The sequence below is a fragment of the Lithobates pipiens genome, unplaced genomic scaffold (genome assembly GCF_037356315.1).
Source record: "Lithobates pipiens isolate NorthernLeopardFrog02 unplaced genomic scaffold, aLitPip1_a1.2 Scaffold_1, whole genome shotgun sequence".
Classification (NCBI taxonomy): Eukaryota; Metazoa; Chordata; class Amphibia; order Anura; family Ranidae; genus Lithobates; species Lithobates pipiens.
Genome location: NW_027507685.1, coordinates 136637327 through 136664470, shown reverse-complemented (window position 1 = coordinate 136664470; position 27144 = coordinate 136637327). Strand labels below are relative to the sequence as shown.

The 27144-nt window shown below is 44.4% G+C and overlaps 1 long non-coding RNA gene across 1 annotated transcript in view; it reads right to left on the bottom strand.

The window, feature by feature from the left end:
• The window catches only part of LOC143975217 (uncharacterized), a 69779-nt gene extending 42913 nt beyond the window's left edge, over window positions 1-26866 (bottom strand). The window contains exon 1 of the long non-coding RNA XR_013272341.1: window positions 26668-26866. This is a non-coding gene — a long non-coding RNA (uncharacterized LOC143975217). The remainder of the gene's footprint in view (window positions 1-26667) is intronic.
• Between the last annotated feature and the right edge of the window lie 278 nt (window positions 26867-27144).

Here is a 27144-nt window from a genome sequence, read left to right as displayed (position 1 = left end):
CTGATCATGCTCGTCTGACCTGCCTACTTAAACTTGTCCAGCTCACTTCACCTCTGCTTTCGCCTTGGTCACATCACAAGAAACCATCTTCTGCGGTTCTGTTTAAAGACTGGCTTGCTGACATCCCTTCTGGCTCCTTATTCTGCTTGCTGTTGCTCTACTTGGATCCCTGACTTCTGGCCTGGCTGATTACCCGATCTGGTTATTGAACTCTGACCTGGCTGACTACTCGATATGGTTACTGGACTCTGGCTATGCTTTGACTATGCTTTTTCTATTTACCTTTTTTATTTTTATTTAATAAACAAGTGTGATTTAATTGTACTTCGGTCTAGGTCTGATTCATGGTTTCTGACAAGGCTGCATGCTCGGATAAGGGTCTGGTATGGATTTTGGGGGGACCCCAATGCCGTTTTTACAGCGTAGGGGTTCCCCTTAAAATCCATACCAGGCGCTGGCTCCCGCCACAGGGCTGGCAAGGTGTCAATCTCGCCGATAAAAGCGGAGAGATTGACTTCCTTTTCTAGTCCCGTCATACCTGGAGTCATGTTCAAAATGAATAGACTTTAGTCCGCGTGTGGGCAAGTCCGTTCATTCGGAAGTCCGTTGTAACTCCATCGAAAATCCGTCGAGAAGACCGTCAGAAAACCATAAAAAACACCAATTGGGCAATCAATCAAACAAAATTAATGTAATTAAATAAACTAATGGTGTTTTTTTAAATGATCCCGGTGACTCTCTGCGGGGCGCACTTGGAATCATGGATGCCTTCTCTGCCTTCACTGGGTTGAAGGTGAATTGGCATAAATCTCAGCTCTTTCCGGTGGACGAGGGGGCCAGGACCTCACCATCCTCCACCACGCTTCAATGGGTGGATAGGTTTACCTATTTGGGTATTGTCATTTCAAGAGAGACCAAGGACTTTGTCCGGCTCAATCTTGAACCTGTTCTGATAGAAATCAAGTCCAAATTAAAGGCTTGGGGCAATCTCCCCCTCTCTCTTATTGGCCGCATAAACCTTCTTAAAATGAAGGTCCTTCCCAAACTTACATACATATTTAGGAACTCCCCACAATGGCTGACTAAAGCCTTCTTTAACTCTCTGAAACAACTTTTTCTCTCCTTCATCTGGGGACCCAAGTCCCCCAGATTCAAATACACCACGCTCACCAGGCCTGTGGGCAGTGGAGGGTTAGCTCTTCCTGACTGTCACAAATATTTCCTAGCTACCCAGCTTGTAACCGTCCACTGGTGGCTGCAGCCGGACCTGACCAATGCTGCGACGGTCTTGGAGGCAGCTATAGTGGGGTCTCTGGAGGCCTTAAGGGGGTTGGTTTTCAGGGGGCCAAAAACGCCTCACTGCCTCACCCCTTCTATGCGCACAACTTTAAGGGTGTGGAGGGCGGGAGAGGCACTGAGGGCGTCCCTGCCGAACTCCTGGTCTCCTCACACCCCCCTGTGGCTGAATCATGGCCTTCCGCAGTTTAATACTATCCCAGATCCTCAGGCCTGGGCCAAGTGTAAAATACTGATGCTCGAGCATGTCGTTATCAACGGGGAACTTGCTCCCTTTCATATCCTGCGTGACAAATGTAATGTGCCTACATGGGCCCACTTCCGTTATCTTCAAGTCGCGCATGCTTATCGATGTCAATTTTTGGGACAACCGGTCGTACTGGAGTACTCTGAGCTTGAGTCCATCCTTCGGGTAAAAGACCTGGAGAAACCCATGTCTCTGATTTACAGGTCCCTACTGGTTGCTGCCGTCCCCGAGCTGTCCTCCCTCCGCAGGAAATGGGTGGTGGACATACCGGAGCTGGATGACGATGACTGGAGGGAGATTTGGGATTTTCCATTCTCCCCTTTGGTTTCAGCCAGAGACAAATTAGTCCAATACAAAATTGTACACAGAGTCCACTACACGCCCCACAGACTGCACAAGATGTCGCCGACACACTCCCCGGAGTGCTGGCGCTGCTCCTATCAGCCGGGAGACTTCATTCACATTTTCTGGGCTTGCCCAGTGATTGTATGTTTTTGGAAAGAGGTTCTCCTGGTGATAGTTAAGACCACTGAGGTTAATATTCCTTGCGATCCTAAATATTGCCTGCTGGGGCTGGTGGAACAAATGTCGATCCTCAGGGCTAGGAAAACACTCATATCCCTGTTGCTCTACTATGCATGCAAGGCCATCACCATGACCTGGAAACAATCGTCTCCCCCCTCTATTAAATTCTGGAAAAACCTGGTGAACGCTAGCTTACCCCTCTATAGGGCCACCTACTTGAACAGGGGTTGCCCACAGAAATTTGAGAAGGTGTGGAACTGCTGGCTGGATGATAACACAACGGCAACGGATGTAGTAAATAACCCATAGTTCGTTATGGATGTAGTATGGTTATAGGCTGACCCACCTGCTCTTATGACACCTTATCCGGTCATTTTAATACTTAGCACGAATTATCCTACAATATCCTCTCCCCACAGTGGGGTATAGATAGACAAGTTTATGTTTGTGTTCATTTGCCCTGTTGCGGTCGGTTGCCGCATCAGAGGCAGGATATATGTTTTGTAATGTGCTTTGTTGTGGCCTGTTGCCACATTTGGAAGTTTACCCCTGTGTGGGAAATGTTTGGCCCCTGCGTGGGCGATTTTGTATGACACCGAAAATTCAATAAAAAAAAAGATTTTACAAAAAAATAAAATAAACTAATGGTGAAAAGCGACATAACCACTGTGCCTAATAAATGATCAATATGGATTAATTGATTATAATACCAGTACTATTAATCTGATACAGGTCTGCACAGGTAAAACTTAATTTAAATATATATATATATATATATATATATATATATATATATATATATATATATATATATATATATATATATATATATATATATATATATATATACTGTATGTAGGTAAATGATAATGTCAAAAGTACTTATCCAGGGACATCCACATTTAAGAGGGAAATTCGTCCTGGGCACCTTAGGCGCTTCGGATTAATGGGGATACCACAGGAAAACACCACACTTATCCTCCTACTTCTGTGAAAGATGAGCCGAAAAAAGGGGGGATTCCTGCTTCCAACGATCCAGGTGAGAAAAGGAAGAAAAAAATCATTGCGCAATATTGTTAAATCAGAACCCAGCAGGATCAGCAAAGAGAGCCACTCACATGTGTAATAATATAAAAGCGCATTGAATTAATAAATGAATGGTCAGATCACCTATTTAGGTGCCCAGGACGAATTTCCCTCTTGAGTGTGGATGTCCCTGGATAAGTACTTTTGACATTATCATTTACCTATATATATTATTATTATTATTATACAGGTTTTATATAGCGCCAACAGTTTGCTCAGCGCTTTACAACATGAGGGCAGACATTACATTTGCATTACTATTTGGTACAAGAGGAATCAGAGGGCCCTGCTCGTTAGAGCTTACAATCTAAAAAGGATTTTTACTAATTTAACTAATTTTTAACTAATTTAACTCATTTTTACTAATATTAATTACTTTTTAACTGTGCGGACCTGTATCAGATTAATAGTACTGGTATTAAAATCAATTAATCCATATTGATCATTTATTAGGCCCAGTGGTTATGTCACTTTTCACCATTCGTTTATTTAATTATATTAATTTAGTTTGATTGATTGCACAATTGTTTTTTTTATGGTATTTATTTAATTTATGTAATTTTTTTGACATTTATAATTTTTTTATTATTTTATTTATTTATATATTTATATATTTTTTTTCCCACAGTGCACTTTCACTCTGAATATCGATCTAAGTGTTTACAGTCACTTCCTATGAGAAGTTGGAAAATATTTGAAAAATTAGAATATATATTTTAGCACTTGCCACTTTTTGTTGTAGTGGGAACATCTAAGTAAGCACAATACATATTTTAGGTCTTCCGAGACAAATTTTTATAATTTTATTTGGCACTTTGCACTTTGTCAGTGGTTCGATTATTGAAGATAGCGCAACATAATTTATTGTATTATTCTTATTCTTTGGTTGGCGGTTTTGAGTGTTTGCAGCTGTTTTCTTTATTTTGCACTTAATATCCATTTTTGCGCTTGAGTATCTTTGTTTCTTTTTTCAGTCTATTGTAATTGTTTTAGTTTTAGTTGTATTTTTAGTCGTATTTAGTTGACTAAATCTCAAGTACATTTTAGTTGACTAAAATGTCCTACGTTTTAGTAGACTAAAATCTCCAGTATATTTTAGTAGACTAAAACTAATTTTAGTCATCTAAAATCTAATGGGTGTAATTCAATTGTAATGCATTATTTAACATTTCTCTACAATTTGCAAGCTCATTATATACTGCTGGAGTGAAAAATCTAATATGTTATTTATTATTACATTGAGGTATGAACATGCACTACAGACCAGTGTTAATTTTGAAGTAAAATTTCAATTTGGTTTTAGTCTTAGTCTTTTGACTAAAATGGCTTTTTAGTTTTAGTCCCATTTTAGTTTTAGTTGTATTTTAGTAATTTCAGTTGTTTTAGTTGTATTTTAGGCAACTAAAATAATATTCATTTAGTCAACTAAAATGTTTTAGTCGACGAAATTAACAATGGTTTCCACACCATGCACACCATAGTGCCCTTCACTTCACCTTATGGATATCTGCTCACCGTAATTGTTAAACCCCCACTAATAAAAGGAGGCCAACTGCACTTTATTTACATATGCACAAATGTATCTCCTCTCCAGTCTTCCACTTTCTTCATATAGTATTGAAATGGAAGGTTAAGGATAAGGATATTGAATTTTTGGACCTACTAATTGAGAAACGTGATGATAGATTTTAGACTTGTGCACAACGGAAAATTTTGTTTAGTTTCGGTTCTTTGTCATTCGTAAAATACATTATTTTGTTCTGTTATATTCGTTATGTTACGTTAATACGTTTTCGGATAATTCGTTATTATTCGTAGAGCGTCGAATTCATTCATTCATATTAGTTGAAATTCGCTATTTATGTATGTATAGACATTCGTGATAATGATTCGTAGTTTGGAAAGTCATTTGTTTATTGAATCATTTAACACACACAATGACAATGTCTCTTCTCCTCGGCTCAAATACAATACAACACCCTTCTAACTCAGTTCTCAGGAATGCACTTTGCCAGTAATCCATCCTCTGGCACAAAATTTATTAGCTGATTGGACTATAAGATTTACTTTGAGCTGACCTTTTGTTTCATTAGATGTGCAAAGAATTACCGAATCATGTCGAATTCATTTGAATTCATTCATTATATTTCTTTCGTATTCGTTGTTATTCGTTATTTTTTTATTCGGACATTCGGATGCATCTGAATGTCCGAAAGATGCAAAATTCGGTAGAATTTTGATTCGTTACGAAATGAATTGCACAAGCCTAATAGATTTAGCATGACAACTTTATTCAGAGCATGTGATAGGAATAGCTACATCCCAAAAGGGAGTTGTCTTCATCGGTCATGGCTTCTGAATATACCCAGGGATCAACTCATCCTTATAAGAAGGAAATGTACAGATGAGGAGGTTTTTGGACAAAAAGCCAAGTTTATTGGAAAAAGATTCATGGATAAAGGCTATGAAAGAATATTCAATGAGGTTGAGGTGGGGAAGGTGTATGCCCTGTACACACGGTCAAACTTTCCGACTGAAAATGTGCGAACGGATCGTGCTGTCGGAAAATCCGATTGTGTGTGGGCTCCATCCATGTTGTACATCACTGCGTTCAGAACGATTAGATTTTCCGACAACTTTGTGCAACCGTGTGTATGCTAGACAGGTTTGGGCCAAAATCCGTCAGAAAAAATCTGATGGATTTTGTCACCGGAAAGTCTGGCTGTGTGTACAGAGCATAAAAGTCTAAAAAAGAGAAGATCTGATCAAAGCAAAGGAGAAATCTGTAGAGAAGAAGAAAAATTCTAATACAGCCTTTTTTTAAGAGTATAAAGTACATGGCCTGGAGCTGAGTGAAACTAGGAGGAGGGCCAGCATGACTGGGGCCTACAGAAGAGGCGGAATATTAGTGGGTGATTTTCAGTTTTCTTTTTTTACTTAGATTAGTGTGTGATTTTGATATGCTGCAGTCTGCTTAGCAGATTGAAGAGTTCAATGCAGAGGGTTTCTCTATGATGAGCAATTTGAGGTGGGGCCACAAAAAACGTCATTCTCTGAATGAAACTGATGTCTCTGGCACCCTTTTCACAACCAGCCACAAATCGCAGGGGGTTATGTTGGCAGTTAAATGCTGGATCTTGCAAGTTTACAACCATGTGCTGTTTCCGTCATGACTATTCAGGGTGTGAAGGGTCTCATGCACTGTCCAGATGCTTCAAGTATGGAAAAGAAAAAGGAGGTGACGCTGGAAAGAGGGAAGTGGAGGTAGAAAAGATGGCGCCTTTCCTATAAAGTGTTGTTCTAACAAGAACGCAGCTTGTGGGTTGCAGCTGAGTTTCTCGTAGGGTTTTTCTGATACCCTGACAATTGCTGGTTGTTCCTCCTATGGCTGATAGCTTGCAGTCATCTTGTTTACTTCCAGCGGTCGTTTTCAGGAAAACCTTTCAAAGTAGTTGCTTTGGGTCACATGGCTGGCCCCCTTTTGATTCACCGCCAGTATTTCCCCTTTGGGTATTATCCCCAAAAAAGAACCAAATAAGTTACGCCTCATTCATCACTTGTCGCATCCTAAGTTCAGTGAATGATGCCATTGATCCGGAGCTTTGCATGGTGTCCTATGCTTCTTTTGATATGACAGTGTCGTGGCTTGCTAGGTATGGTAAAGGTACGTTGTTGGCCAAAACTGATATTGCGGCAGCCTTTCATTGGTTGCAGTACATCCTAGTTGTTGCCATCTACTGGGGTCCAAATGGCAAGGGCAGAAAGTTGTTGATAGATGTTTACAAATGGTCTGTGCCACTTCTTGTTTGAAATGTTTAGTTCCTTTTAGGAATGGTCGGTTGGATGATTTCTTGTGCATAGCGTCTGTTGGAAGTACTATCTATGCCTCACTTTTGGCCATGGTCCATCATGTTTTCAAGTTTTTTGGTGTGCCATTGGCCCCTAACAAGACGTAGGGCCCAGCCACTGAATTGTGGTTTCTGGGTATTGCCGTTGACACTGTGGCGATGGAATGTCAATTTGCCTTTGGACAAACTTGAAGATCTGAAAGGGACCGTTTCTGCCACTGGGCAAGGCAAAAAAATAAAAAAATCCACTTCATGCTGTGCAATGTCTCTTGGGCAAGTTTAATTTTGGTTGTTGCAGTATGCCCATGGGCCAAATTTTTTTGTAGACTGGTAGCTTCTACAGCTAGCTTAAGGCACCACATCTCTATATTGGGCAGGGGCGGGATCAGTGTGAGGAATTACGAGAGTGGGATTAATTTCTGGTTTCTTACAATGGTCTCTCTCTTGGGCTGGAGCAGGTGATTTCCAATTTTGATCTAGACCTGTTCGCTGCCGTGACGGGCACTGCTGGTTAAGGAATCTGCTGTCAGGGTCATTGAAGTGCTGAGAGTTAGTTGGCCAGTGGAATGTAGGGAGGTTGGTTTAGTGCATAATTTGGCTATTTGGTAACTGTTTTGTACTCTCCATGGAATTGTGCATGTTCCAGAAGTTGATATAGTAGGTGCCCATGATATTGTGTCAATCTTGCCACTTTTATCAGTGAGATTGACACCCTGCGAGCCCAGTTGTGGGAGCCAGCGCCGAGCCGGCTCACATCGGGAAAGGAACATTTTTTATTTTCCTTTCCTGATGAGCGACAAGCATCGCTGACATTGAGGGCGGGTTTACACTGGTGCGGGGATCCGAATTGGATTCCTGCCAATACCAGGCGCTGAAAAATTTTTCCTTTCCCAATGCGAGCCGACTCAGCGCTGGCTCCCGCGACGGGGCTTGCAGAGTGTCAATCTCGCCAATAAAAGTAGCGAGATTGACACAATATCGCGGGCACCTACTGTATCTCTCGCGCTTGCTACTATAGGAAAATATGACATCTTCCTATTGCAGCCAACGCAAGAACCAGCGGGATCGCGCTGGTTAGAGAAGCCTGTTGTTGGGCACCAGCACGACGGATCACGCTGGAAACACAATATCGGCGGCACTTACTGTAACTCCTGGCTGATGCTTTGTCTCGTTTCTAATGGGACAGATTCCATCAGTTGGCACTGGAAGCAGAGCAGTGTGGAATTCCATGCTTCAAGCAGCTGTGGAGCATTGCATTGCCGCTTCTAAGTTCTCAATTCGTCATTCAGTATGTGCGTCAACTTGGTCCTCATACCGTAGAGTGTGTCAGGAATGGAGCGATCTGGTGAAGGAGGATGGGGGGTGATCTCATAAGGACGATAATGTACACTTGTTTTCTCCACCTATGAGATTACCTTGCTCTGGGCCGTCTTTGTGCTGGCTTTTTTTTTCCTTTTTTAGCTTTTCGGGTGGGAGAATTGGTAAGCCGTAACAAACGTGGTGAGGGGGGTTTGAGTGTACAGGATGTGTGGTTACGGGACATTACTTGGGTATTCTGTTAAGAAAATCTTACACTGATCAGTCGGGGAGGCTTTTTTTGGATTGAGTTGTGGGGTTCCCTCTTCTCCAGTTTGCCCTGTGCGGATTGTGTTTTTTTTTTCACGGTTTTGGGAAAATCTTCCGGGAGTTTCATTTATGCATGGGGAAGGGACAGCAATGTCTCGATTAGGGCAGTGTTCAGGAAATGCCTGTTGTCTGCTGGTTGGAGTGCAGACAACTGTTCTTCTCATTTCTTCATCAATTGGGTCAGGCTAAGTTGTGTGGTCCGATATAGTTGCCAGGTCTGTGTGGCGTATGGCTTGCTCTGTTGAAAAGATCAACAAAGCCAGGATAAAGGTGAACTAGAAGGTAGCAAGTTTTTTGCAGGAGGGTATTCAGGGGGCCTTCCAGTTTGGGGTACAACACATTAAGGTGTCACGCTCGTGTGCTGGGGCAGGGGGTCTATTGGGTCTTTGAAGGCTGTGCTGGTTAAATTGTGGGAAATTATGGGTTGGGCCCATCTGAGGTATGGGTTTCCCTTCCTAACAATATAGTGGTAACATCAGGGTATTAATTAGGTTGTATCTGATAGTACGTACCGTAAGTGGTTAATTGTCCCTGAGCCGGTGTAGTTGCGGCTGGGAGCCTTTGATTGGGTGGCAGATACAACTAGTTAATAGTGAGTATATAGGCCTTCAAAGACCTTAGACCGGGCATAAGCTGAGGTTGGTTTATTTGTTATGCATTGACTGTATTATATGCATTAAACTTGTTTTCTTATGACTGTTGTATTTAATGGTTTGTGATAAAAGGCTGCTATGGCCATTCAACTCCAAATAAAATGTGTCGTCTGGTCATTTTGGAAGGTGGAATTGGTCAAGTGTTTAATGTTTTATTGATAATCGGAGCTTCTACACTCTGCAGGTTCCTCAGTCATGTACAACATAAAATAATTGAACGAATAATAGAAAAGCATCGGTATGCCTGAGGAGGGGTTCAGTGCTAACATGGATATTACCAAAGTGTCCTAAATTTATATACAAGAGAGCTCTGTCTGAGGAATAAAGTGGTTAGATCCAACCTAACCGGTTTACTTTAATTTCTCTGGCATAAAAATCTTTTTCGAAAAGTAATAAGCATTGCTGAGAGTGGGGAATCAGGAAACTTAGACTTAAAAGAGAATCATTGTGGATTCATAAAACAAAAGCATTGGACCCGGGGGTGGGTTCTTATACAATTTTATCTAATGAAAGTTTATTTTATATCTGTGGATTTTTATATGGATCTTAAGATATATTGATATTGATATATTTTTTAAGGGGGTATTGGGGATATATGTATGCATATTTATTTTGCCCTGGGTTGTAGAATATGACATATTGGAAAAAGGCTTGTATGGTAAGTGTTTTACCATTTTCAATAAAAATCGTGAGAACCATTTGCAGTATAATTGTCTTTCTGCTTTTCACATATTATCTTGCCTTCAGGAGATGGTCTGTGAGAAAAGCAGAAGACTGGAGAAGAGTTAAGTTTGCAGATATGTAAAGAAAGTGCAGTTGGCCTCCTTTTATCAGTCGGGGCTCAACAATTAAAGTGAGCAGATACCCATAAGGTGGGGTGAAGGGCACTCTAGGGTCAGGGCCGGATTAACATAGGAGCTTTTCGAGCTGCAGCTCCAGGCCCCCATCATATTATAGGCCCAGACACATACAATTAGTCAATCATCACGGCCCGGCCGCCGGCCGCTATATATGTTGACATCGGCAGGCAGCTGGATTATTTATAGGCCCACATATATCTATGATAATCAGTCAGTTCAATTGTAATTGCGGCAATATATTAAGGAGACAGCTGACGCATACAGTGCGGCCAATACCAGTGTGCCGCCGAGGCTGAGCGCGCTCTGCTGCTCGCATCCTGTAGGCGGAGCTTGACGTCCCGGCCAGCGTGACGTCATCCGGAGGCCTTCCCCGGCGTCCTGAGAGGCTTGACTGGGAAAGGACTGGAGAGTGCTGTGTGCGGGCGGTTCTGCGTGCAAAGAGAAGGAGGCTTCTGCACAGCACAACAAGTAAGCCATGAGCGCTGGGCTGGCCCGCTGGGGAAGTCAATGGCAGACTCAAGCAGATAGGTTCTATTTGTGACATTGTACTGGCTGAAGTGAAGTGGTTAACTTAAATTTTTTTGGGGACGGGGGGGGGGGGGGGGCTTGGCTATACAAGTGCAACTCATCACATCAGTGACTGTGCAGGCAGCCCATCATTGCCCATTTAGTGCATTTTGTCAGTGCCACCTATCAGAACCAGTGCCCGCTATCAGTGCCAGTGCTGTCTATCAGAACCAGTGCCCTCTATCAGTGCCCTCTATCAGTGACACCTATCAGTGCAGCTCATCAGTGCCATCCAATCAATGACAGTGCCACCTATCAGTGCAGCTCATCAGTGCCACCTATCAGTGCTGCCCATCAATGCAGATCACCAGTGCCATACAATAAATGCTAGTGCCACTTATCAGTGTAGCTGATCAGTGCCACCTATCATTGCCCATTAGTGCAGCTCATCATCAGTGTCAGTGCCACCTATCAGTGCTGCTTAACAGTGCAGCTCATCAGCGCCGCCTATCAGTGCCACCTTGTCAGTGCCCATAAGTCCTGCCTGTCAGTGCCGCCTATCAGAGCCCATCAGTGCCCATTAGTGCAGCTCATCAGTGCCACCTACCATTGACCATCAGTGCTGCCTGTCAGTGCCGCCTATCAGAGCCCTATCAGTGCTGCCCATTAGTGCATTTAATTAGTGCCCATGAGTGCTGCCCATCAGTGCCCATTAGTGCAATTCATCAATGCCACCTATCATTGTCCATCAGTGCTGCCTATCACTGCAGATAATCAGTGCCACCTATTAGTGTCAGTGCCACCCATCAGTGCTGCCTATAAGTGCCCATCAGTGCCGCATAATAGTGCTACCTCACCAGTGCCACCTTATCATGCTTCAAGCAGCTGTGGAGCATTGCATTGCCGCTTCTAAGTTCTCAATTCGTCATTCAGTATGTGCGTCAACTTGGTCCTCATACCGTAGAGTGTGTCAGGAATGGAGCGATCTGGTGAAGGAGGATGGGGGGTGTTCTCATAAGAACGATAATGTACACTTGTTTTCTCCACCTATGAGATTACCTTGCTCTGGGTCGTCTTTGTGCTGGCTTTTTTTTTTCTTTTTTAGCTTTTCGGGTGGGAGAATTGGTAAGCCAAGGGCAGTGTTCAGGAAATGCCTGTTGTCTGCTGGTTGGAGTGCAGACAACTGTTCTTCTCATTTCTTCATCAATTGGGTCAGGCTAAGTTGTGTGGTCCGATATAGTTGCCAGGTCTGTGTGGCGTATGGCTTGCTCTGTTGAAAAGATCAACAAAGCCAGGATAAAGGTGAACTAGAAGGTAGAAAGTTTTTTTGCAGGAGGGTATTCAGCGGGCCTTCCAGTTTGGGGTACAACACATGAGTAAGGTGTCACGCTTGTGTGCTAGGGCAGGGGGTCTATTGGGTCTTTGAAGGCTGTGCTGGTTAAATTGTGGGAAATTATGGGTTGGGCCCATCTGAGGTATGGGTTTCCCTTCCTAACAATATAGTGGTAACATCGGGGTATTAATTAGGTTGTATCTGATAGTACGTAAGTGGTTAATTGTCCCTGAGCCGGTGTAGTTGCAGCTGGGAGCCTTTGATTGGGTGGCAGATACAACTAGTTAATAGTGAGTATATAGGCATTCAAAGACCTTAGACCGGGCATAAGCTGAGGTTGGTTTATTTGTTATGCATTGACTGTATTATATGCATTAAACTTGTTTTCTTATGACTGTTGTATTTAATGGTTTGTGATAAAAGGCTGCTATGGCCATTCAACTCCAAATAAAATGTGTCGTCTGGTCATTTTGGAAGGTGGGATTGATCAAGTGTTTAATGTTTTATTGATAATTGGAGCTTCTACACTCTGCAGGTTCCTCAGTCATGTACAACATAAAATAATTGAACGAATAATAGAAAAGCATCGGTAAGCCTGAGGAGGGGTTCAGTGCTAACATGGATATTACCAGAGTGTCCTAAATTTATATACAAGAGAGCTCTGTCTGAGGAATAAAGTGGTTAGATCCAACCTAACCGGTTTACTTTAATTTCTCTGGCATAGAAAGCTTTTTCGAAAGGTAATGAGCATTGCTGAGAGTGGGGAATCAGGAAACTAAAGCCGCGTACACACGGGCGGACTGTATGGCCTACTTAGTCCGTCGAAACACATTTCAGCGGACAGTCTGCTCGTGTGTGGGCTTCAGCGGACTTTTTCAGCGTGCAGTCTGGCGTACTAAGTATTTCGGAATTTCCGTAATACTGTCCGTCATACTTTGGTTTCAGCGGACAATCCACTCGTCAGTAGGCTAGTTCGACGGACTAAGAATGGCGCATGCTCAGAAAGGATTTACACGGCGAAAGGTTGCATTGCTGTGTATTGGACTTCCTATTTCTAGTCCCGTCGTACGTGCTGTACACGTCATCGCGCAAGCTTTCGACGGACTGTTTGTGCATCCGTGTGTGGTCAAGTCCGTTCATTCGAAAGTATGACGGACTGTCCGTCGGATTGTATGACGGACTAAGTAGGCCATACAATCCGCCCGTGTGTACGCGGCTTTAGACTTAAAAGAGAATCATTGTGGATTCATAAAACTAAAACATTGGACCCGGGGGGTGGGTTCTTATACAATTTTATCTAATGAAAGTTTCTTTTATATCTGTGGATTTTTATATGGATCTTACGATATATTGATATTGATATATTTTTTTAAGGGGGTATTGGGGATATATGTATGCATATTTATTTTGCCCTGGGTTGTAGAATATGACATATTGGAAAAAGGCTTGTATGGTAAGTGTTTTACCATTTTCAATAAAAATCGTGAGAACCATTTGCAGTATAATTGTCTTTCTGCTTTTCACATATTATCTTGCCTTCAGGAGATGGTCTGTGAGAAAAGCAGAAGACTGGAGAAGAGTTAAGTTTGCAGATATGTAAAGAAAGTGCAGTTGGCCTCCTTTTATCAGTCGGGGCTCAACAATTAAAGTGAGCAGATACCCATAAGGTGGGGTGAAGGGCACTCTAGGGTCAGGGCCGGATTAACATAGGAGCTTTTCGAGCTGCAGCTCCAGGCCCCCATCATATTATAGGCCCAGACACATACAATTAGTCAATCATCACGGCCCGGCCGCCGGCCGCTATATATGTTGACATCGGCAGGCAGCTGGATTATTTATAGGCCCACATATATCTATGATAATCAGTCAGTTCAATTGTAATTGCGGCAATATATTAAGGAGACAGCTGACGCATACAGTGCGGCCAATACCAGTGTGCCGCCGAGGCTGAGCGCGCTCTGCTGCTCGCATCCTGTAGGCGGAGCTTGACGTCCCGGCCAGCGTGACGTCATCCGGAGGCCTTCCCCGGCGTCCTGAGAGGCTTGACTGGGAAAGGACTGGAGAGTGCTGTGTGCGGGCGGTTCTGCGTGCAAAGAGAAGGAGGCTTCTGCACAGCACAACAAGTAAGCCATGAGCGCTGGGCTGGCCCGCTGGGGAAGTCAATGGCAGACTCAAGCAGATAGGTTCTATTTGTGACATTGTACTGGCTGAAGTGAAGTGGTTAACTTAAATTTTTTTGGGGACGGGGGGGGGGGGGGGGGCTTGGCTATACAAGTGCAACTCATCACATCAGTGACTGTGCAGGCAGCCCATCATTGCCCATTTAGTGCATTTTGTCAGTGCCACCTATCAGAACCAGTGCCCGCTATCAGTGCCAGTGCTGTCTATCAGAACCAGTGCCCTCTATCAGTGCCCTCTATCAGTGACACCTATCAGTGCAGCTCATCAGTGCCATCCAATCAATGACAGTGCCACCTATCAGTGCAGCTCATCAGTGCCACCTATCAGTGCTGCCCATCAATGCAGATCACCAGTGCCATACAATAAATGCTAGTGCCACTTATCAGTGTAGCTGATCAGTGCCACCTATCATTGCCCATTAGTGCAGCTCATCATCAGTGTCAGTGCCACCTATCAGTGCTGCTTAACAGTGCAGCTCATCAGCGCCGCCTATCAGTGCCACCTTGTCAGTGCCCATAAGTCCTGCCTGTCAGTGCCGCCTATCAGAGCCCATCAGTGCCCATTAGTGCAGCTCATCAGTGCCACCTACCATTGACCATCAGTGCTGCCTGTCAGTGCCGCCTATCAGAGCCCTATCAGTGCTGCCCATTAGTGCATTTAATTAGTGCCCATGAGTGCTGCCCATCAGTGCCCATTAGTGCAATTCATCAATGCCACCTATCATTGTCCATCAGTGCTGCCTATCACTGCAGATAATCAGTGCCACCTATTAGTGTCAGTGCCACCCATCAGTGCTGCCTATAAGTGCCCATCAGTGCCGCATAATAGTGCTACCTCACCAGTGCCACCTTATCATGCTTCAAGCAGCTGTGGAGCATTGCATTGCCGCTTCTAAGTTCTCAATTCGTCATTCAGTATGTGCGTCAACTTGGTCCTCATACCGTAGAGTGTGTCAGGAATGGAGCGATCTGGTGAAGGAGGATGGGGGGTGTTCTCATAAGAACGATAATGTACACTTGTTTTCTCCACCTATGAGATTACCTTGCTCTGGGTCGTCTTTGTGCTGGCTTTTTTTTTTCTTTTTTAGCTTTTCGGGTGGGAGAATTGGTAAGCCAAGGGCAGTGTTCAGGAAATGCCTGTTGTCTGCTGGTTGGAGTGCAGACAACTGTTCTTCTCATTTCTTCATCAATTGGGTCAGGCTAAGTTGTGTGGTCCGATATAGTTGCCAGGTCTGTGTGGCGTATGGCTTGCTCTGTTGAAAAGATCAACAAAGCCAGGATAAAGGTGAACTAGAAGGTAGAAAGTTTTTTTGCAGGAGGGTATTCAGCGGGCCTTCCAGTTTGGGGTACAACACATGAGTAAGGTGTCACGCTTGTGTGCTAGGGCAGGGGGTCTATTGGGTCTTTGAAGGCTGTGCTGGTTAAATTGTGGGAAATTATGGGTTGGGCCCATCTGAGGTATGGGTTTCCCTTCCTAACAATATAGTGGTAACATCGGGGTATTAATTAGGTTGTATCTGATAGTACGTAAGTGGTTAATTGTCCCTGAGCCGGTGTAGTTGCAGCTGGGAGCCTTTGATTGGGTGGCAGATACAACTAGTTAATAGTGAGTATATAGGCATTCAAAGACCTTAGACCGGGCATAAGCTGAGGTTGGTTTATTTGTTATGCATTGACTGTATTATATGCATTAAACTTGTTTTCTTATGACTGTTGTATTTAATGGTTTGTGATAAAAGGCTGCTATGGCCATTCAACTCCAAATAAAATGTGTCGTCTGGTCATTTTGGAAGGTGGGATTGATCAAGTGTTTAATGTTTTATTGATAATTGGAGCTTCTACACTCTGCAGGTTCCTCAGTCATGTACAACATAAAATAATTGAACGAATAATAGAAAAGCATCGGTAAGCCTGAGGAGGGGTTCAGTGCTAACATGGATATTACCAGAGTGTCCTAAATTTATATACAAGAGAGCTCTGTCTGAGGAATAAAGTGGTTAGATCCAACCTAACCGGTTTACTTTAATTTCTCTGGCATAGAAAGCTTTTTCGAAAGGTAATGAGCATTGCTGAGAGTGGGGAATCAGGAAACTAAAGCCGCGTACACACGGGCGGACTGTATGGCCTACTTAGTCCGTCGAAACACATTTCAGCGGACAGTCTGCTCGTGTGTGGGCTTCAGCGGACTTTTTCAGCGTGCAGTCTGGCGTACTAAGTATTTCGGAATTTCCGTAATACTGTCCGTCATACTTTGGTTTCAGCGGACAATCCACTCGTCAGTAGGCTAGTTCGACGGACTAAGAATGGCGCATGCTCAGAAAGGATTTACACGGCGAAAGGTTGCATTGCTGTGTATTGGACTTCCTATTTCTAGTCCCGTCGTACGTGCTGTACACGTCATCGCGCAAGCTTTCGACGGACTGTTTGTGCATCCGTGTGTGGTCAAGTCCGTTCATTCGAAAGTATGACGGACTGTCCGTCGGATTGTATGACGGACTAAGTAGGCCATACAATCCGCCCGTGTGTACGCGGCTTTAGACTTAAAAGAGAATCATTGTGGATTCATAAAACTAAAACATTGGACCCGGGGGGTGGGTTCTTATACAATTTTATCTAATGAAAGTTTCTTTTATATCTGTGGATTTTTATATGGATCTTACGATATATTGATATTGATATATTTTTTTAAGGGGGTATTGGGGATATATGTATGCATATTTATTTTGCCCTGGGTTGTAGAATATGACATATTGGAAAAGGGCTTGTATGGTAAGTGTTTTACCATTTTCAATAAAAATCGTGAGAACCATTTGCAGTATCATTGTCTTTCTGCTTTTCACATATTATCTTGCCTTCAGCAGATGGTCTGTGAGAAAAGCAGAAGACTGGAGAAGAGTTAAGTTTTCAGATATGTAAAGAAAGTGCAGTTGGCCTCCTTTTATCAGTCGGGGCTCAACAATTAAAGTGAGCAGATACCCATAAGGTGGGGTGAAGGGCACTCTAGGGTCAGGGCCGGATTAACATAGGGGCTTTTGGAGCTGCAGCTCCAGGCCCCCATCATATTATAGGTCCAGACACATACAATTAGTCAATCATCACGGCCCGGCCGCTGGCCGCTATATATGTTGACATCGGCAGGCAGCTGAATTATTTATAGGCCCACATATATCTATGATAATCAGTCAGCTCAATTGTAATTGCAGCAATATATTAAGGAGACAGCTGATGCATACAGTGCGGCCAATACCAGTGCGCCGCCGAGGCTGAGCGCGCTCTGCTGCTCGCATCCTGTAGGCGGAGCTTGACGTCCCGGCCGGCGTGACGTCATCCAGAAGCCTTCCCCGGCGCCCTGAGAGGCTTGACTGGGAAAGGACTGGAGAATGCTGTGTGTGGGCGGTTCTGCGAGCAAAGAGAAGGAGGCTTCTGCACAGCACAACAAGTAAGCCATGAGCGTTGGGCTGGCCCGCTGGGGAAGTCAATGGCAGACTCAAGCAGATAGGTTCTATTTGTGACATTGTACTGGCTGAAGTGAAGTGGTTAACTTAAATTTTTTTTGGGGCGGGGGGGGGGGGCTTGGCTATACAAGTGCAACTCATCAGATCAGTGACTGTGCAGGCAGCCCATCATTGCCCATTTAGTGTATTTTGTCAGTGCCACCTGTCAGAACCAGTGCCCTCTATCAGTGCCAGTGCTGTCTATCAGAACCAGTGCCCTCTATCAGTGCCCTCTATCAGTGACACCTATCAGTGCAGCTCATCAGTGCCATCCAATCAATGCCAGTGCCATCTATCAGTGAAGCTCATCGGTGCCACCTATCAGTGCTGCCCATCAATGCACCTCACCAGTGCCATACAATCAATGCTAGTGCCACTTATCAGTGTAGCTCATCAGTGCCACCTATCATTGCCCATTAGTGCAGCTCATCATCAGTGTCAGTGCCACCTATCAGTGCTGCCTAACAGTGCAGCTCATCAGCGCCGCCTATCAGTGCCACCTTGTCAGTGCCCATAAGTCCTGCCTGTCAGTGCTGCCTATCAGAGCCCATCAGTGCCCATTAGTGCAGCTCATCAGTGCCACCTATCATTGACCATCAGTGCTGCCTGTCAGTGCCGCCTATCAGAGCCCTATCAGTGCCACCTATCATTGTCCATCAGTGCTGCCTATCACTGCAGATAATCAGTGCCACCTATTAGTGTCAGTGCCACCCATCAGTGCTGCCTATAAGTGCCCATCAGTGACGCATAATAGTGCTACCTCACCAGTGCCACCTTATCCGTGCCCATAAGTGCTGTCTGTCAGTGCCGCCTATCAGAGCCCATTAGTGCAGCTCATCAGTGCCACCTATCATTGACCATCAGTGCTGTATGTCAGTGCCGCCTATCAGAGCCCATTAGTGCAGCTCATCAGTGCCACCTATCATTGGCCATCAGTGCTGCCTGTCAGTGCCCATTAGTGCATTTCATCAGTGCTGCCCATCAGTGCCCATTAGTACAGTTCATCAGTGCCACCTATCATTGACCATCAGTGCTGCCTGTCAGTGCCCTATCAGTGCTGCCCATTAGTGCAATTAATTAGTGCCCATGAGTGCTGCCCATCAGTGCCCATTAGTGCAGTTCATCAATGCCACCTATCAGTGTCAGTGCCACCCATCAGTGCTGCCTATAAGTGCCCATCAGTGCTGCATAATAGTGCTACCTCACCAGTGCCACCTTATCAGTGCCCATAAGTGCTGTCTGTCAGTGCCGCCTATCAGAGCCCATTAGTGCAGCGCATCAGTGCCACCTATCATTGACCATCAGTGCTGCATGTCAGTGCCACCTATCAGAGCCCTATTAGTGCTGCCCATCAGTGCTCATTAGTGCATTTCATCAGTGCCACCTAGCATTGACCATCAGTGCTGCCTATCAGTGCAGATCATCAGTACCACCTATGAGTGTCAGTGCCACCCATCAGTGCTGCATAATAGTGAGTTTCTAGCTTTTTTTTTTCTTTTATAATTCTTTTTAGGCAATTGAAAGCTACCAGATAAAAACACATGCCTTTCAGACCCTCCCATTGAAGTCTACTGGGGCAAAAACAGTCGACTCTGATCTAAAAAAAACTCTTCTACTTTTGTGAGCTGCTGCCTTCAAGTGGTACGACACTCAGATGTGAATGGGCACCCTTCAGTATAATAGCAATACTAGTGTTGAGCATTAAAACACTTTTGGTGGAGCTTCAAATAGCTCAGGTATTAACGGGGCCTTAGACCACTTTCACACCAGGGTGTTTTGCAGGTGCTATAGCCTGCAAAATGCGCTATATCGCTATAGCCTGCAATCAGCCCTAAAGAAGCTGCACCATTGTCTGTAATGTGAAAGTCCGAGGGCTTTCACACTACAGCGGTGCGCTGGCAGGACGTTAGGGAAAAGTCCTGCCAGCAGCTTCTTTGGAGCAGTGAAGGAGCGGTATGTTTACCGCTCCTCCACCGCTGCTCCCCTTTGAAATCAAAACGCAGCTAATTCGGTGTATTGCCGGAAGTTTTAACCCTTTCTTGGCCGCTATTGGGGGGTAAAAGCGCCCGAAATGCAGCGCAAATCTGCTGGTAAAACGCCGCTAAAAATAGCGGCGTTTTACCGCCCACGCTATGGGCAGTGTGGTGTGAAAGGGGTCTTAAAGTGATTGTAAACCTCAGATATGAAATATGAACACAGCATATCCCTCTCTAGTGTGTACATATGTAAATTAAGAGCACTAAGTGTCATTTCTGCCCGCTGCTTTATTCCTCTGCTGTCAACATGAATCACTTCTGTCACAATTTTTTTCTTGGTGTCAGGAAAACTTGTCAGAAGTGATTCATGTTGACAGCAGATGAATAAGGCAGCGGGCAAAAATGATACTTAGTGCTCTTAGTGACCATATGAACTGTGCAGGGTAAAATAAAGTATTTTTCAGTAACAACCCATGCAATCCATAAGTACAAAGAAACCAAAACAAAACGGTTCAGAAATGAAGTTCTATGTAATAAAATGGAAGGACATGGGGGGGGGGGGGGGGAAGTATTGAATCCGCTAACTGAAATGTATTTAATACTTGGTACAAAATCCTTTGTTGGTAATAAAAGCTTCAAGACACAGGCTCCTGTGTGGAGAAACTAGTCACATGTGTTGCTCAGATCTAGTATTTAGTATTTAGTATTTAGTATTTCCTTTTGGCTGTTGCTATAATCATGCTGACCTCAAGCGAAGTCAGTTCATACTACCCTGTCTGCTAGTTGTGTAATGAAGGTATGCTTCAACACTGTTAATGGTATTCATAAAATTAAGTCTCATGCTATTGATTTATTCTTGAAAAAAAGAAAATAATCCATTACTGCGCAAATGAAAATGTAAAATAAGACAACAATAAGCACATCTTATCACCTGCTCCATTAGAGGGAGACTATGGTGACACATTTCCCAATCGATACAGACAACCCATAAGCCCTTTTAACATGGGGCACGTCTGTTTTGATGGACTCTGCTCGCTCAGTAGGGATCGATAAATTGATCCCCGCTGAGCAGACCGATGATAGATCCTTCTCCGCTCACTGTGCTGAGACGGACTTGTCAGAGCCCCACTCTCTTCTATGGGACGCTGTCCATTTTCACCTGCTCCTATTTGATCTGATCTGCCAGCCAGATGTAAAATAGGACCTCCATCCATCTGGATTTGGCGGAACAGATTGGAGCAAATAACGGCATAGAGATGAATGGAGTGTCTGATCAGGTACGCCTGAAAAACGAACAGGGGGAACTGATCGGACAGCATGTGTGAAAGGGGTCTAAAACTAAATTTTGTTATGTGCAGACACATGAACATCGTTACAATGCAGCACAAATAAAATTTCTAAAAATAACCCTTTATAGCATGTAATTATATCAATATATTGTATATAGAGTTAGAGTTACGTAAGGGACATAGGGAATAACAAAAGTTGCTTATATTTACATACAAATTGTACAAAAATATGGTGGAAAACTATAGTATATCCCTTTCATGACTAAGCCTATTTTTGGAATTTGGTGTTTACAAGTTAAAATCCATATTTTTTGCTAGAAAATTACTTGGAACCCCCAAACATTATATATATATATATTTTTAGCAGAGACTCTAGAGAATAAAACGGCAATTGTTGCAATATTTTATGTCACACGGTATTTGCGCAGTGGTGTTTTAAACGCAACTTTTTGGGAAAAGGGACACTTTCATGAATAAATAAAAAAACAAAACAGTAATGTGAAAGATAATGTTACGCCGAGTAAATAGATACCAAACATGTCACATTTTATAATTGCGCGCACTTGTGGATTGACGACAAAGTGCGGTACCTAAAAATCTCAATAGGCGATGCTTTAAAAAAATGTTACGGTTACCAGGTTAGCGCTACAGAGGAGTTCTAGTGCTAGAATTATTGCTCTCGCTCTGACGATCGCGGCGATACCTCACATGTGTGATTTGAACACCGTTTACATACGCGGGCACGACTTCCGTATGCGTTTTCTTCGCTTCGCGAGCTCGCGGGGATGGCGGGCGCTTTAAAAAAAATGTTTTATTTTTTTATTTTAATTTATTTTAAAATGACTAAATTGTTTTTTTTTTTTTTTTTTAATTGATCACTTTTATTGCTGTCACAAGGAATGTAAACATCCCTTGTGACAGTAATAGGTGGTGACAGGTACTCTTTATGGAGGGATCGGGGGTCTAAAAGACCCCCCACCCCTCCTTTACACTTCAATGTATTCAGATCGCCGAAAACGGCGATTCTGAATACCGGATATTTTTTTTAAACCGGCGCCATTGGCAGCCGAGTAAACGGGAAGTGACGTCATGACGTCGCTTCCGTGTTTACGATGAGGAGACTGTAACGAAGCCGATTACGGCTTCATTCCAGTCCCTACCCAGCAGCTGAAGGCAGCAGAATTTGAATTGCTGCTCCCGATTGAGCGGGAGCACCGGTAACAGCGGCGGGAGGCGGCGGGAGGGGGTGACGTCCCCTCCCGCTCCTCCGACATAACAGCCGAGCGGCTTTTAGCCGCATCGGTTGTTATGCCTGGATAGCCAATCGCCAGCTGAACAAAACGGTACTGGGATGATGCCTGCAGGTGCGGGCATCATCCCGGTATACCCCCCGGAAGTCCAGTACGCACATCTGCGTACGCTCGGCGGGAAGGGGATATACTATGTAAAAAAGCATCTGTTAATATATCAAAACCTGAGAGAATGGATATTTAAAGAGGAGGGCCAGCTTAAAAGAGACTGGAACAATGGTAGCTTTTGTCACCAAACAAAAAGATGTGTACTTATTTTGTTGGTTAGATTGAGAAGACCAAACTTGCATAGGGAATGATCACATGGAAATAACCCTTAAAGAGGAGGGCCGGTTTAAACATTTTTTTTTTAAAAGTCAGCAGCTGCAAACACTGTAGCTGCTGACTTTTAATAAGCAGACTTAACTTATGTCGGCCGCCCGAGGCTGACCCGTCCCTTGGCTCTCGGGTCCCGGTGCCACCATTCTAAGGGAAACAGGCAGTGGAGCCTTGCGGCTTCACTGCCCGTTTCCTACTGCTCATGCGCGAGTTGCGCAGTGCTTTGTGAATGGGGCGCGCTGTGTTCTGGGACACGCGGTTCCCAGAACACACAGTGCCCCATTCCCCAGAAGACGCCGCACGGAGGAGAGAAGACCAAACCTCACTGCGGAGTAGGAAGAGGCAGATTAGGACGATATGCCTAGCAACAGGCATTTCTGGTAAGTTTTAAAAAAAAAATTAATTTTTTTTTTCTGATTTTTTGCTAAATTTTAATGCACTTTTGTTTTTCAGGGTGGCCCTCCACTTTAAGCAGCACAGTAGCAGCACTAACTAATCAGCCAGTTTCACGTCCTTATGCTTTTTAAGGTTGGGGGTGGGGGGGCGGGGCTGGGTTTTGATGGGTGGGTGGGATTTGATCAAATAAAAACAAACTTTTACAATTAAAAAAAATCAGAGAAGGCTTGCCTATAACAAATATAATGTCTCCCTCTGCACACATATGCACATGGGCAGACAGGCAAATGGCCGGACAGATGAACGTGAGCCTGTCACCAATGCTGGCGCCAGACAGACTTTTTAAACAAGGAAATACAAAAAGCTGTGCCAACAGGGAAATAATTTATACCTAACTACCCAGAGTAAAAAGAAATTTTAAAGATTATAAATGGTTGATACATTCAAAATAAAAAATAAAAAATGACAATTAATATGATTTCTTAATTAGAGAGTTCATAAAAAAAGTCCATAAACAATCCACAGTTGCGATCCTTTATGAGGACACCACGGTGATTACACATACACGAGATGCGCACAAGTGCCCGTCACCATAAAGTGAGTGCGCTTACCAGATGGAAGCTTACCGTATATACTCGAGTATAAGCCGAGATTTTCAGCCTCTTTTTTGAGGCTGAAAGTGCCCCCCTCGGCTTATACTCGAGTCATCGCTGTCTGCCCGCTCGATCAGCGTGTCGAGCAGACAGACAGCGGCCATTCTATGATTCAAAAGCCGCGCCTCCGGCTCCGCCTTCGCCTGTGATAGGCGGAACACTGAATTTCCCAGCAGCCTGTGTTCCGCCTATCACGGGCATCGTCTCATCCTCGTACTACGGACGAGGATGATACGACGTCCGTGATAGGCGGAACACAGGCTGCTGGGAAATTCAGTGTTCCGCCTATCACAGGCGAAGGAGGAGGCGCGGCTTTTGAATTTTACAATGGCCGCCGACGAAGAGGGCACGGGACGGAGGCAAGGCAAGGCACGGCACGGGACAGGACGGGACGGGACGGGACGGGACGGGACGAAGGCAAGGCACGACACGGGACGGAGGCTCGGGACAAAGGCTCGGGACACAGGTAGGCTGGACACACACACACACACACACACACACACACACACACACACACACACGGATGGAGACACACACACACGGATGGATGGATGGATGGAGACACACACACACACAGGGATGGATGGATACACACACACACAGGGATGGATGGATGGATGGAGACACACACACACAGGGATGGATGGATGGATGGATGGAGACACACACACACAGGGATGGATGGATGGATGGACACACACACACACAGGGATGGATGGACGGACACACAGGGATGGACGGACACACAGGGATGGACGGACACACAGGGATGGACGGACACACACACAGGGATGGACAGGCATGTCTCACCCTCGGCTTATACACGAGTCAATAAGTTTGCCAGTTTTTTTGGGGGTAAATTGGGGGCCTCGGCTTATATTCGGGTCGGCCTATACTCGAGTATATACGGTAATTAAAGCGTTGTAAGTAAATCCTCAGTCTCCTCAGTCTACTCCTCCTTATAATGGATCAGCTGACCGTAGTGAAAAGCAGCATTCACATATAAACATCTCATTCCACGATCCCAAAAAATACTATCAATGGCTGCTCAGTACTTCAGTCTTTCATCGAGTCATCACTGTCGTGCACCAGAGCACCCCAACTCCTTTTGTTGGTAATCTTATGACCTAAGAACTCCTACTTATGACACAGGAGAGGTGTTCCCAAACATAATCACTTCATGCTCTCTTACAAAATGCCTTTTGTTATTCTGAAGTAATCCATGAAACATACATGGATTACTTCAGAATAACAAAAGGCATTTTGTATTTTAAAATGACTAAATTGTTTTTTTTTTTTTTTTTTAAATTGATCACTTTTATTGCTGTCACAAGGAATGTAAACATCCCTTGTGACAGTAATAGGTGGTGACAGGTACTCTTTATGGAGGGATCGGGGGTCTAAAAGACCCCCCACCCCTCCTTTACACTTCAATGTATTCAGATCGCCGAAAACGGCGATTCTGAATACCGGATATTTTTTTTAAACCGGCGCCATTGGCAGCTGAGTAAACGGGAAGTGACGTCATGACGTCGCTTCCGTGTTTACGATGAGGAGACTGTAACAAAGCCGATTACGGCTTCATTCCAGTCCCTGCCCAGCAGCCGAAGGCAGCAGAATTTGAATCGGTGCTCCCGATCGAGCGGGAGCACCGGTAACAGCGGCGGGAGGCGGCGGGAGGGGGTGACGTCCCCTCCCGCTCCTCCGGCATAACAGCCGAGCGGCTTTTAGCCGCATTGGCTGTTATGCCTGGATAGCCAATCGCCAGCTGAACAAAACGGTACCGGGATGATGCCTGCAGGTGCGGGCATCATCCCGGTATACCCCCCGGAAGCCCAGTACGCACATCTGCGTACGCTCGGCGGGAAGGGGATATACTATGTAAAAAAGCAACTGTTAATATATCAAAACCTGAGAGAATGGATATTTAAAGAGGAGGGCCAGCTTAAAAGAGACTGGAACAATGGTAGCTTTTGTCACCAAACAAAAAGATGTGTACTTATTTTGTTGGTTAGATTGAGAAGACCAAACTTGCATAGGGAATGATCACATGGAAATAACCCTTAAAGAGGAGGGCCGGTTTAAAAAATTTTTTTTAAAAAGTCAGCAGCTGCAAACACTGTAGCTGCTGACTTTTAATAAGCAGACTTAACTTATGTCGGCCGCCCGAGGCTGACCCGTCCCTTGGCTCTCGGGTCTCGGTGCCACCATTCTAAGAAAAACAGGCAGTGGAGCCTTGCGGCTTCACTGCCCGTTTCCTACTGCTCATGCGCGAGTTGTGCAGTGCTTTGTGAATGGGGCGCGCTGTGTTCTGGGACACGCGGTTCCCAGAACACACAGCGCCCCATTCCCCAGAAGACGCCGCACGGAGGAGAGAAGACCAAACCTCACTGCGGAGTAGGAAGAGGCAGATTAGGACGATGTGCCTAGCAACAGGCATTTCTGGTAAGTTTAAAAAAAAAAATAATTTTTTTTTTCTGATTTTTTGCTAAATTTTAATGCACTTTTGTTTTTCAGGGTGGCCCTCCACTTTAAGCAGCACAGTAGCAGCACTAACTAATCAGCCAGTTTCACGTCCTTATGCTTTTTAAGGTTGGGGGTGGGGGGGCGGGGCTGGGTTTTGATGGGTGGGTGGGATTTGATCAAATAAAAACAAACTTTTACAATTAAAAAAAATCAGAGAAGGCTTGCCCATAACAAATATAATGTCTCCCTCTGCACACATATGCACATGCGCAGACAGGCAAATGGCCAGACAGATGAGCGTGAGCCTGTCACCAATGCTGGCGCCAGACAGACTTTTTAAACAAGGAAATACAAAAAGCTGTGCCAACAGGGAAATAATTTATACCTAACTACCCAGAGTAAAAATAAATTTTAAAGATTATAAATGGTTGATACATTCAAAATAAAAAATAAAAAGTGACAATTAATATGATTTCTTAATTAGAGAGTTCATAAAAAAGTCCATAAACAATCCACAGTTGCGATCCTTTATGAGGACACCACGGTGATTACACATACACAAGATGCGCACAAGTGCCCGTCACCATAAAGTGAGTGCGCTTACCAGATGGAAGCTTAATTAAAGCGTTGTAAGTAAATCCTCAGTCTCCTCAGTCTACTCCTCCTTATAATGGATCAGCTGACCGTAGTGAAAAGCAGCATTCACATATAAACATCTCATTCCACGATCCCAAAAAATACTATCAATGGCTGCTCAGTACTTCAGTCTTTCATCGAGTCATCACTGTCGTGCACCAGAGCACCCCAACTCCTTTTGTTGGTAATCTTATGACCTAAGAACTCCTACTTATGACACAGGAGAGGTGTTCCCAAACATAATCACTTCATGCTCTCTTACAAAATGCCTTTTGTTATTCTGAAGTAATCCATGAAACATACATGGATTACTTCAGAATAACAAAAGGCATTTTGTAAGAGAGCATGAAGTGATTATTTTTCCTTAAAGCCGCGTACACACGGGCGGACTGTCTGGCCAACTTAGTCCATCGAAACACATTCGTGTGTGGGCTTCAGTGGACTT